General features: G+C 42.6%; 1 protein-coding gene across 1 annotated transcript in view; it reads right to left on the bottom strand.

Annotated features, from left to right (window-relative positions):
• Positions 1-1,862, bottom strand: part of mtm1 (myotubularin 1) — a 154,167-nt gene extending 152,305 nt beyond the window's left edge. The window contains exon 1 of the mRNA XM_072271003.1: positions 1,776-1,862. The gene's annotated coding sequence lies outside the window, so the exon portion shown is untranslated. The remainder of the gene's footprint in view (positions 1-1,775) is intronic.
• Between the last annotated feature and the right edge of the window lie 10,866 nt (positions 1,863-12,728).

Here is a 12,728-nt window from a genome sequence, read left to right as displayed (position 1 = left end):
CAGCCTTCCTATAGTGAGGCAACCAGAACTGGACACAGTACTCCAAATGTGGCCTAACCAGAGTTTTATAGAGCTGCATCATTACATCGCGACTCTTAAGCTCTATCCCTCGACTTATGAAAGCTAACACCCCAGAAGCTTTCTTAACTACCTTATCCACCTGTGAGGCAACTTTCAGGGATCTGTGGACATGTACCCCCAGATCCCTCTGCTCCTCCACACTACCAAGTATCCTGCCATTTACTTTGTACTCTGCCTTGGAGTTTGTCCTTCCAAAGTGTACCACCTCACATTTCTCTGGGTTGAACTCCATCTGCCACTTCTCAGCAGGAAAAGGAGTACAGGAACAGTAGCAACAGGAGTACTGTTGCTACTCTCCCTAGGAATGGGCATCCTGCAAAGATCACAGCAAGAGCACAACATGCATTGCTGAAGAAGGTAAAAAAAAAACCAACAGCAACAGACTTGTAGAGATCTTTAGAACTTGCTAAAGTCTCCGTTCATGTGTCCACTATAAGAAAAACACTGAACAAAAATGCTGTTCATGGAAGGACACCATGGAGGAAACCACTGCTCTCCAAAAAAAAAAAATTGCAGCACATCTCAAGTTTGGATGTTTTACAATGCTTCTCAGACAATGTTCTGTGGACAGGTGAGACAAAAGTTGAACTTTTTGACAGAAATGCACATTGCTATGTTTGGAGGAAAAAGGGCACTGCACACCACCACCAAAACCACATCCCAACTGTGAAGCATGGTGGAAGGAGCAACATAGTTTGAGGCTGCTTTGCTGCCTCAGGGCCTGCACAGCTTGCAATCATTGAGGGAACAATGAATTCAACATCATATCAAGACATTTTACAGGAGAATGTCAGGGCAGTAGTCCATCACCTGAAGCTTAATAGAAGTTGGATAATGCAACAAGACAATGATCCAACAAACAAGAGTAAATCAACAACAGAATAGTTTAAGAAGAAGATTTGTGTTTTGGAATGGCTGAGTCAAAGTCCTGAACTTAATCCTGTAGCAATGTTGGGGAAGGACCTGAAGGAAGCCCATCAACATCCCAAAGCTGAAGCAGTTTTCTAAGGAGGAATTGCCTAAAATTCCTCCAACCCGTTGTGCAGGACTGATCAAGTTACCAGAAATGTTTGGTAGAAGTTATTGCTGTACAAGGGGGTCACACCAGTTACTGAAAGGTTCACATACTTTTTCCAACAACTGCATGTAATATTGGATAATTTTTCTCAATACATAAATGAACAAGTATATTTTTTGTGTCACTTATTTAACTGGGTTATCTTTATCGAATTTTAGGACTTACGTGAAGATCTGATCATATTTTAGGTCATATTTATGGAGAGATAGAGAAAATTCTACAGGGTTCACAAACTTTCTAGCACCACTGTAGGTGAAATCACATACCGCATTAGTCATCGTAATTTCACCCAATATTTACAGCTCATAAGAGGAGGACACACAATCACAATTAACAAAACACAGTGTGGTGAAGGAAGTTTTTGTTTTGCCCCCACTTTATTTCACAGCTCCTGTCCCGGGATGGTTTAATACTCTGACCTGAACTACTGTTAACTTTGACACCTGCCCCAGTACAGAGAGGTGACCCCAGGCAGGCCCAATCTAGCAGCAGCCCTTCACCTGGCAGAAACGGCCCTCTCGTTATTAAATCCCGCTGTGAACAGCACAAAGAGCGTGCGACCGGTTGAAAGCCTCCTTTGAATGGATAACAATGCCAGTAATGGAGGAAGCAATACCTGCTATGTGCGCGGCCAGAAGTCCCTCAGGCCCGAAGCCGCCGCCCGCCTGTTGCTGCCGCCACTGCCTTCACCAACCGCATCACCTGACCATACTACTGCGCAGACGTGCCGGGCCGCGCGGAATCATGGGCAATGTAGTCCAACCCAACCAGACGGGCAGTCTGGCTTCTTTGTTCTGATACCCCCTAAGGGCAAGTGGACAGACAGAGAGAGAAAATAGGGCGTAATAGAATGGCTTCTATTTGTTTGGATGCCGCTCCACCATCAAGAAAGCTGGACACTATTTTTTATTGATGAAACATAGAAAACATCCTATCTGGATGCAACACACCTTGGTAGGGCAACTACCCTGCCCAAGATTTAAAGAAACTGCACAGGGTTGTGGACACAGCTCAACACATGATGGAAACTAGCCTCCCTTCCATGGGCACTATCTACATTTCTTTCTGCCTCAGTAAAGCAGCCAGCATAATCAAAGACCCCACCCACCCCAGACATTCTCTCTCCTCCCTGTCCCATCAGGCAGAAGCATGTACCACCGGGCTCAGAGACAGCTTCAGTACAGTGTAAAGATATAAAATTGCAATAAATTATTCATGGGCCACTCACAAATCCAATGAGGGAGGGAAAAAAGTTCTTTCTGAATCACTGAATCTTCAGCCTCCTCTATGTTCTCCATGATGGTAGTTACACGAAGGGGGGGGGGGGCATGTCCCAGATAGCGATGGATGCTGCTGTCTTGAGGCACCACCTTTTCAAGATGAGGGTACGGAGGATTGTGCTCGTGATGGAGCCAGCTGGGTCTACAGCCCTTTACAACATCATGTGATCCTGAGGATTGTGGCCTCTATACCAGGCAGTGATTCAACCAATCAGAATGTTCTCCATTGTACATCAAAAGAAATTTGCAAAAGTCTTTGATGACATACCAAATCTCCTAAAACTCCTAATGAAGTAACACCCCTAGTGTGCCTTTTCTATGATTGCTTCAATGAGTTGGCTCCAAGACAGCTCCTCTGAGATGTTGATCCTCAGGAGCTTGAAGTTGTTCACTCTTTCCACCATTGTGTTTTCCCCTGGCCATGTACTGCAGATCCAGCACACCTCAGTAGAAATGTTGTGAATAGAGTGTTGTCAGTGATGTCACTCGTATCATGAGTAAGTCATCAATTAAATGTCAGGAAAATACCTCCTTTGGGTTTAACTACATTGTATGAACTTTGGAAGATGCGGTCGGTTCAAAGCTGCCCAATTGAGTAGCTCAATGTTCACACTATCCCTTAAGTAGACATTAGTACAACAAAATATCACAGTGTATTGCAGTTCTACTGTGAGTATTCAATGGACTTTAAGACTTTATTCCCTGGAGTGTAGGAGAATGAGGGGAGACTTGACAGGGGTATACAAAATTATGAGGGTAAAGGCAGGCAGACTTTCCTCACTGAAGTTGGATTTTGACTAGAATTCGAGGTCATGGGTTAAGGATGAAAGGTGAAATATTTAAGGAGAACTTCTTCGCTCAGAGGGTAGTGTGAGTGTGGAATGAGTTGCCAGTAGGCTTAACGTCAACATTGAAGAGAAGCTTAGATAGATACGTTGATGGGAGGAGTATGGAGGGCTATGATCTGGGTGCAGGTCAATGGGACTCAGCAGAATAACATTTCAGCATGGACTGGGTGCACTGAAGGGCCTGTTTCTGTACTGTAGTGCTTTATAACTCTACTTTATAAATAAATATTTTGTATGGTAATGCTCCAGTGTCCCCTAGCTAAAGAGATGTGATATGGTGTACAAGTAGTGATGTTATAAAGTGCATAAATGAGGCTGCAAAAACATCAGATACATGAAGATCAATTATAAACATGAGAAAGTATCTAGATGCTTGAAGTCGAAAGCAACACACACAAAATGATGGAGGAACTCGGCAGGTCAGGCAGCATCTATGATTGTCGATGTTTCAGGCCAACAGCCTTCTTCAGGACTAAGAGGAAGGGGGATGATGGCAGGATAAAAAGGTGGGGGAGGGGGAAGGAGGTTATGTGGACGGTGATAGGTGAAGCCAGGTGGGTGGGAAAGATCATGGGCTGGAGAAGAAGGAATCTGATGGGAGAGGAGAGTGGATCAGAGAAGAAAGGGAAGGAGGAGGGGACCCAGGCAGAAGTGATAGGCAGGTGAGAAGAGATAAAAGTCACAGTGGAGAATAGAGGAATGGGGGGGGTGGAATTTGTTTACCAGAAGGAGAAATCAATATTCATGCCATCAGGTTGGAGGTGCCAAGATAAGGCCATGGACTAACATGCCTGAACGGGAATGGGAATGGGAATTAAAATGTCTAGCAACCAGGAAGCCCTGCTTGTGGCAGATGGAGCAGAGGTGCTCGACAAAGCAGTCCCCCAACTTATGGCAGGTCTCACCCATGTAGAGAAGGCCGCATTGGGAGCACCAGACACAATGAACAACCTTATCAGATTGGCAAGTGAATTGTTGCCTCAGCTGGAACGACTGCCTGGAGCCCTGAGTGGAGGTGAGGGAGGAGATGTATTGAGCAGGTGTAACACTTAGGCCAGCTGCCAGGATAAGTGGAGGTTAGTGGGGAAGGGCGAATGCACAAGGGAATTGTTGAGAGAGGTATCCCTGTGGAAAGTGGATGGCGGGAGGTCAAAGTATGTTTAGTGGTAGGATCCCCTGGAGATGGTGGAAGTTGCAGAGAAAGCTGTGTTGGATGTGGAAGCTCATGGGGTGGTAGGTAAGGACAAGAGGAACTCTATCACTGTTAAAGCAGCAGAAAGATGGGGTGAACCCGGACATTCGAGAAATGGAGAACATGCAGGTGAGGGCAGCATCAATAGTGGAGGGAGGGAAATCCCATTCTTTAAAGAAGGAGGACACCTCCAATGTCCTAAATGGAAATCCATGTCCTGGGAACAGATGCGACCAAGGAAAGGGGATAGCTGTTTTACAGGAGTTAGCTTATGTTTGATTGGCACTTTAAAAACTGGATACTGATAATCAAATTTCTAGGTATAAGTTTGTAACAGGAATTGTAGGTTGGCCTGTTGGAGGCTGCTATTAAGTGGTAGAATGTGTAACTACAGAAATTAGACAAACATGCTACTGACCAGTGTGGGTTTAATAGGCAATTTTACCTTACAAAGCGATAGCAGGCCAGCTCATGTCAATAACGTGGTGGATTGCTATAATGTGTCAAAGACATTTTGTGAACTTTGCATTCTAAAATCAATAATAGGGCTGGCCTTAATATACTCAGTGATAAGTAATGAGCCTGATTTTGAATACATCTTAAACAGTATGTGCCTATTTATTTAATAATGATTGTAATGTGATTACATCCAGCATAGTGTTTGAATTGGACAAACATCAAGTAAAGTCCTTGTTAGACCAAACATGCCCTAGATTTCTATAATTTCATTTACAATTACATCATTACTGATTTGCAAGGAGACCACAATTTTTCTGACCACCATCTATTTCTGAATATAAAACAGATAAGAAAGGGAAGCAAGGAATATAGAACAGTACAGAAACAGGCCCTTCAGCCCACAATGTTGTGCTGAACCAATTGAATTACTGATCGGATACCCAACTAAACTAATCCCTTCATCCTACTCGTGCCCTTTTTTTTGCTGGGGTATAGGGCAGCAATGAAGGTCCTTCATCTCTGGTGGAGTTCAGGGTTTCCTTCACTGTGTCATTAGCTTCCTCTGGTTTCATTACTGTCAGCCATGCAAGTCCCAGGCGGAGAGTCGGGTACACTGTCACATTCAGACGTAGAAGGATTCTTCATTACTATTCCTGTAACAGTTCTGTTTCATCATTCAGGGTTGTTAGCCCTGAGCTGAACCCCTGAACCTGGAGGACTGGTGGACCACTCTTAGTCTGGCCTTTGACCAGTTTGGCATGGGTGACCCTACCAAGAGCCAAAGCATAAAGCCCTGACTCCAGAGGAACGTGACGGACCGGTGAGGAGAAGAGAAGAGGTAAGAGGGAAACCAGAATGAGGAATGGAAGAAGAGAGAAGGGAGAGGGAGAGAAATTACCAGAATTTAGAGAAATGGATTATTCATGCCATCAGGTTGGATGCTACCCAGATGGAATATGAGATGTTGCTCTTCCAAACTGAGAGTGGTCTTATTGTGGCAAAAGAGGAGGCTTGAAAAGGTTGGTACATGAAATTAGAGCAAACATGATTCTGTAGAATGTCAGAACAGATTTGAAGAGTTGATAGCATTATAGAGCCTAGAGCAAGACAGCATAGAAACAGGCCCTTTGGCCATTAGTACGTACCAAGATCTTATTCTGCCTTGTTCCATCAACCCACAACCGTACATAACCCTCCATATCCTTGCCATCCACGTACTCTTAATTATTGAAATTGAACCTGCTTCCACCACTTCTACTGGCAGCTCAATTCACACTCTCACCACCCTCTGACAGAAGTTTCCCTTCAGGTTCCCTTTAGATATTTCACCTTTCACCCTTAACCTATGACCTCTCATTTTGGCCTAATTAGAATAGCCTACTTCTTTTCCAAAATATCTACCAAAAGATAGAGAGGAGATTGCTAGTCCCAAAACTACATGGCAGTCTTAAAGTAGCTACTATGTGTTAGAATATTAAGTTTTACCACAGACATTTACCATATGTTTGAGTCATTGCCCTTAACATTTTATTCAGTTTGGAATAATTGAAATGCCATTATCAAACGCAAAAGCTAATGTTCTTTTTAAAGGTTACAAAGAACAACACATCCATTCATTTAAAGACAGAAGTGATTGAAGGAAGTTCTTTTTAAATATAACTCATGGTTGGCACAATAGAAACCAAACTATCATATCGAGATTTAGCAATGGCGCAATTTCAGTTTTGATTGTCTCCGTGACTTCTCCAAGTCAATGACTCAAGCACAGCAAGATGAAAGTGAGTGTAATAACACTATTAGATGGTTCCCTACTACCACACTCCAATGCCATATTTAGGTTTGCTGACCTTTGTTGCCGGAATCAAAGGTGGCAATGAATCTGCATACAGGAGGAGGTTGAAAATCTGGCTGTTAGATGTCACAATGACTACCTCTCACTCAATGTTTGCAAACCTGTAGGGCTGATTATTGGCTATGGGAGGAAGAAGGTGGAGGTCCACAAGCCGGTCTTCATTAGGGGATTAGAAGTGGAGAGGGCTGATAACAGCTTGAGGAAACCAGAGGTCCATGAGCCAGTCCTCATCAGGGGATCAGAGGTGGAAAAGGTCAGTAACTTTAAATTCCTCAGTCTTATCTTTTCAGAGAATCTGGCCTGGGTCCAGCACAGAAGAGCCATCACAAAGCAGGCACGGCAGTACCTCTACTTCCTTCAAGATTGCATAGATTCCGCATGTCACCTGAAACTTTGACAAACTTCCATAGATGCACGGTGGAGAGTATCCTAACTGGTTGCATTACAGCCTAATACGAAAACACCAATGCCCAGGAATGGAAAAATCTGCAGAGTATGGTGGATATAGCCCTGTCCGTCACAAGCAACTCCGTACCCCCCCCCCCCCAATCACCCATTGAGCACAAGATCAAGGAGAAGTGCCACAAGAGAGCAGCATCTATCATTAAGCACCCCCACCGTTCAGGCCATGCTCCTTTGGGAAGGTCTCACACCAAAGGGTTCAGGATCAGTTAAACATCAGGCTCCTGAATCGGAGTGGATAACCTCACCCAGCACAACTCTGAACTGATTCCCAACCTACAGACTCACTTTCAAGGGTTCTACAACTCAGGTACTCAATATTATTCATTTTTTATTTGCACAGTTTGACTTCCATTGCACATTGATTGTTAGTCAGCCTTCATGTATAGTTTTATTAAATTCTATTGTATTCTTTACTTTCCTGTAAATGCCTGCAAGAAAGTGAATCTCAAGAGAGTATATTGTAACACCGTTTAATTTGATTTAATAAGATGGACTCATGATGTCACAATTTACCTTACACTTTCTCTGTAGCTGTGACATTTTATTCTGCATTCAGTTATTATTTGACCTGGTTCTACCTCAGTCCACTGTGTCATGATGTGACTTGCGTGAACAGTGTGCAAAACAAGCTCTTTACTGGATCTCCATACGTATGATTATAATCAACCAGGTCCAATGCCTAGGAAGGTGGTACTGCAACACTCCATGGAGAGTGAAGGGTATGACAAGGCACAGAAGGTGTCATAGTCACCCACTGCAAAAAAAGGAAGACCCCAGTTGTGACGTTTGCTCGTACCACTGAACCCGGACGTCCGAGGTTGAGAGAGTGGAACAGTCCCAGTACAACAGCTTTTCCACAGTAAAAACTCTCCCCTACAGTTTTCCTGTCATCGTCGGACATAATGAACAACCACCATCTTCTGCTCAATGGGAAGGAGAAGGGAGGATGTCCAGGGTGGTGGGGTTCTTTAATTATGATGGCTGATTTGTTGAGGCGGTGAGAAGTGTAACCAGAACCATTGGAGGGGAGCTGTGTCCACAACCCTCTGCAGTTTCTTACGGACCTGGGCAGAGCAATTGCCAAAGAACCACAGATGCAGTGATGCATTTGAAAAGGATGTGTTCTATGGCGCATATCCCATTTAGATTTTTAGTTTCCAAAACAGTAACTTCTCAAAGTACAAGAACCCTTTCAACTGGATTCTTCTAATATTCCCTTCAATACCACCATTGGTTTGTCAAGCAATTTTGTTGGTGTATTATTGTCATCTGTACTGAGAAACAGCAAAAAGCTTGTCTTGCATACTGTTTCTTCAGATCAAACTATTTGATGTTGCTGTGTTCGCTGAGCTGGGCAATTAGCGTGCAGACGTTTCATCAGCAGTCAAGATGACATCCTCGGTGCACAGTTGCTGGTGTTTCTCGTTGTTGGGAGTGCTCGTGTTTATATAGGCTCCTGTTCATTTCCATGGGTCCTGATTGGCTAGACATTCAGTTGACCTTTGAATTTTATTGGTTCACATTTCTTTGGCTCTTAGAGCAGACATCCCACCCTGCAAAAACTCATTTCAGGGAGGTAGCACCACCACCCATGCCCCCCACAACCCCATATCTCCCCCCCCACCCCGTCGACCTCCAAGGGTGTACGTATACAGGACATTTGATTATGAAAGAACACAACGATTTATTTGATCATATATTGAAACTAGTTACACACACACATATATATATATATATATATATATATATATATATATATATATATTCCTTATTGAGTATTTTGTTGGCAATCTCAATGCTAATAGCTAAATGTTAATGCAAATAGCTTTTCTATTTCTTTTTCAAACTTTCCTTGTCCTGTGATGTGGCTTGCTTGGCAGATTTGAGCACTTTGCCGGAAGTCTCAACCTCATAGCAGTCTGTGTCAATAAATTTGTTAATTTTGCAAGGCATCAGATTCACAAGATTCACAATTATATTATATTATATTATCATGTTTATTCTATTACAACTTTAAGCAAGACTACAGGGAGTTTGGCCTCATCACGTAGGACATCAAAAGTGTAGCTCTTAAACTAGCCGGCTAGTTTAAATAACGTTATCTATGCTAATGAACGAATGACACCTGTTAAACTCACCTCAACATGTCTTTTACAGTCATTTAATCCACCATGGGCAATAGAAAAGTCACTGTTGCAAACAGTGCAGCGAGCAACACTGTCATTATTTTTGACTCCTATTAGGCAGGGGTACACTTTAGTGTGGTCTGGGGTGAAGTACGTTTTATATTTTCTTTTTTTGGAATACTCTGCCATGCCGCTGCAGGACACTAAACTGAACTGATGGACAATGAAAGAGAGAGAGAGGTCGACTGTAAAGCCCGCCCACAGAGAATACTGACAGGTCTACTTAGCACAAAGGGAGACCAATCAGGATGCTCTCTCTGTCACTTTCGCTACGTTCTCCCTCTCTCTCTCTCCCTCTCGCTTGGTCTCAAAAAAATAGATTTCCAGGATATTGTATATAAATTGCAGGCGTCAGGGAGCCACTATCAATATGCAGGAGACTCCCGGAACTTTCAGGAGAGGTGGGATGTCTGTTAGAGGTTCATAGGTAGTGTCTATTAACTGCGTACTGAATATGTCACTTCAACTGCATCAAAGCAAAGCACCTCATATTTATTTTATCAGTGTAAGCCATTGCTGACTGCATGTCGGCTGCTGGTGGTTCTTACATTATAACAGTAACTATACTTCAAAGTGGCTTCACCATCTGTAGTGAGGTATGGGAAATCATGAGACCTTGCTATGTAAAAGAAAGTTCTTCTTTCAGAATGACTTACCAGCAAATGTGAAAGGTAGATATTCACTAGATCATGAACCACAAAAATTATTTTCCAAAATTAATATTTGCTTTTGTGTTGTTTAAGGAGTGGGTGTTTTTTTACATCATCTACCCAAAAGTAAAGTTTCAGATTTTGTAAATACTATGTTGTCTGGTCTTGAGATACGTCAAGTAAGAGATTTGCCTTTCCCAGGTGGATGGCATGCCAGAAAATTAATGGAGATTTTCCAAAATGGCTGACAGTGGATAAAGATGTCTCCCAGAGTTTAGCCCCGACGCCACTCCTGCTCAGGGTGAAGCTAAACGATGTAAGATGTAGTATCAAAATCTCTATCTAGATGTTAGCCAAATCAACAATATTGTTCATTGTCATGGACCCAGTGAAGCTTCAAAAAGCTGTGATTAGAAACTGTAAACAAAAAATGGAGAAGGTGTTTGACACCAAAACATACTAAAGGACACATTTCTGCATGTGCTTAAACAGACATATTAGAATGAATATGAAGCTACAACCTATGAAGCTTATTCACAGATAATAAATGTACTGAAATTTGAAGTGACATGGTGCAGAACGGATAGCACAATGCTTCACAGTGTTAACTGTCAGACTGGGATTCAATTCTGTTGCCGTCTGTAAGGAGCTTGAACGTTCTCCGTGTGATCATGTGGGATCGCTCTGGCTGCTCCAGTTTCCTCCCGCATTCCAAAAAAGGTGTACAGGTTCGTGAGTGACAGTAAGTTGTGGGCATGCTATGTTGGCAACCGAAGCATGTGGGCTGTCCCCAGCACAGCCTTGGATTGTGTTGACTGTTGATGCAAGCCAGAATTTCACTGTATGGTTTGATGTACAAGTGATAAATAAAGCTCATCCAGCGTTATTAAGTGGTACCAACTGAGCCTAATGGCCCATCTAAAGTGGCTGAGAGGCATCCATTTAAATTTATTTTAAATGTGCAAAGATTTAAAAGTCCTGGCATAGTTGGTGCTCTGTTGCATTGCCTGATCCAAAAATAGAATGATTTAGCTAATTTTATTGACTTCTGTCTGGAAAGACTCTGGAAACCTTAGATTTGGAACACCGATTCACTGTCCTGACTACCATCCAGTGTCTCTTGCTGGACGTTACATGTCGGTGGATAAGGGAAAATACAGTAACATTTCAATACCTCTAGGATCAAACAGACTGCTTGCATTGATGATATTAATTTAGGTTATAGTTTGGCTGGCTGTCAAGACCATGGTATCACACTCTAAGTTCGAGTCATAGAAAACTACAGCATAGAAACAGGCCCCTTGGACCATCTAGTCTGTGCTGAACCATTTAAACTGCCTGGTCCCATCGACCTTTACCCAGACCATCGCCCTCCATACCCCTCCCATCCATGCAACTATCCAAATTTCTCTTAAATCTTGACATCAAATCCATATGCACCTCTTGTGTTGGCAGCTTGTTCCACACTCTCGTGACCCTCTGAGTGAAGAAGTTTCCCCTCATGTTCCCCTTAAACATTTCACCTTTCACCCTTAACCCAAGATCTCCAGTTGTATTCTCACCCAACGTCAGTGGAAAAAGCCTGCTTGCATTCCCACTATCTATATCCCTGATAAACCTGTATACCTCTGTCAAATTTATAGAAGTATATAAATAAGCAGCTTCAAGAAAGGAGGGGGAAAAGCTAGGGAGGCTGAACTATAAAAGTAAATATAGATTTTTAACAGTTTCAAGGATGCTCCATGGAAATAATAAGAAACTTGTCTCTTCTCACTGTAGAGGGTGAGATTATTGTTAAGCACAATGGTTTCAGTAAGGTCTTAGAAGTAATAAAGCATCGATAGTACTGAGTATCATCAGATCACAAGCATACCTTGCAGCTACTGTAGACAACCAGGAAGGCAAACAATATTTGGCTTTGGAGCATTAGAACCATGACATTAAGCTACTCTTAAGTCATTGGCAAAGTGAATTATCAACTGCTGACAAGAGGCTGTATTTTCAACAGCAATCTGCTCAAAGTTCAAAGTACGTATATGTCACCATGTACAACACTGAGATTCACTTTCTTGCAGGCATTCACAGTAGAACAAAGAAATTCAATGGAATTAATGAAAAGCTACACACAAAGACAGACAAACATCCAATGTGCAAAATAAGACAGATAGTGCAAATTCAATAAATAAACAAACAAATAAATAAATAATACTGAGAACATGAGTTGTAGAGTCCTTCAAAGTAAGTCCACTGGATATGCTTGGTGATCAGTTCAGTGTTGTGGTGAGTGAAGTTATCCACACTGGTACAGGAGCCTGAACGTTCTAATTTAACTTCATCAGTCCACAGGACTTGTTTTCCAAAATGCATCAGGCTTGTTTAGATATTCCTTTGAACCTTTTGAATGGAATTTTTTGGCCGCAATGAGCAAAGGTACGTTTGGAGAAAAAAGGGTGCAGAATTTCATAAAAAGAACACCTCTGCAACTGTTAAGCACGGGGGTGGATCGATCATGCTTTGGGCCTGTGGCACGGGGAACATTTACTGGTAGAGGGAAGAATGAATTCAATTTAATACCAGCAAATTCTGGAAGCAAACAACACATCCTCTGTAAAAAAGCCGAAGATGAAAAGAGGATGG

This window comes from Mobula birostris, chromosome 10 (genome assembly GCF_030028105.1).
Source record: "Mobula birostris isolate sMobBir1 chromosome 10, sMobBir1.hap1, whole genome shotgun sequence".
In the NCBI taxonomy this organism is placed as follows: domain Eukaryota; kingdom Metazoa; phylum Chordata; class Chondrichthyes; order Myliobatiformes; family Myliobatidae; genus Mobula; species Mobula birostris.
This window is presented reverse-complemented; position numbering and strand designations above follow the sequence as displayed.